This window comes from Heterodontus francisci, unplaced genomic scaffold (assembly GCF_036365525.1).
Source record: "Heterodontus francisci isolate sHetFra1 unplaced genomic scaffold, sHetFra1.hap1 HAP1_SCAFFOLD_58, whole genome shotgun sequence".
In the NCBI taxonomy this organism is placed as follows: domain Eukaryota; kingdom Metazoa; phylum Chordata; class Chondrichthyes; order Heterodontiformes; family Heterodontidae; genus Heterodontus; species Heterodontus francisci.
The window spans coordinates 3969837-3970949 of record NW_027142006.1 but is presented as its reverse complement, the minus strand read 5'-3'; positions in this window follow the sequence as shown (position 1 = coordinate 3970949).

The following is a 1113-nucleotide window of genomic DNA, read 5'->3' as shown; positions in this document are numbered from 1 at the left end:
ACAGACACTCACTGACACCAAGTAACAAAGACATTCACTGACACCAGTTAACAAAGACATTCACTGACACCAGGTAACAAAGACATACACTGACACCAAGTCACAAAGACATACACTGACACCAAATAACAAAGACATGAACTGCCACCCAGTAACACAGACACACACTGGCACCAAGTAACAAAGACATACACTTACACCAAGTAACAAAGACAGACACTGACACGAAGTAACAAAGACATACTATGACACCAAGTAACACAGACACACACTGACACCAAGTAACAAAGACATACACTGACACCAAGTAACACAGACTTACAATGACACCAAGTAACAAAGACATACACTGACACCCTGTAACAAAGAGACACACTGAAACCAAGTAACACAGACACACACTGACACCAAGTAACACAGACATACAATGACACCAAGTAACAAAGACACACACTGACACCAAGTAACAAAGACATACAATGACACCAAGTAACAAAGAAATACACTGACACCCAGTAACAAAGACATCCACTGACACCAAGTAACACAGACATACACTGACACCCTGTAACAAAGACACACACTGACACCAAGTAACACAGACATACAATGAAACCCAGTAACAAAGACACACACTGACACCAAGTAACAAAGACATACACTGACACCCAGTAACAAAGACAGACAATGACACCAAGTAACAAAGACATACACTGACACCAAGTAACACAGACATACAATGAAACCCAGTAACAAAGACACACACTGACACCAGGTAACACAGACAAATACTGACACCAAGTAACACAGACACGCACTTACACCAAGTAACAAAGACCTAAACTTACACCAAGTAACAAAGACACACACTGACACCAAGTAACACAGACACACACTGAAACCAAGTAACAAAGACAAACACTGACACCCAGTAACACAGACATACACTGACACCAGGTAACACAGACTCTCACTGACACCAAGTAACCTAGACATACACTGACACCAGTAAGCAAAGACATACACTGACACCCAGTTAGAAAGATATACACTGACACCAAGTCACAAAGATATACACCTACACCAAATAACAAAGACAGGCACTGCCACCCA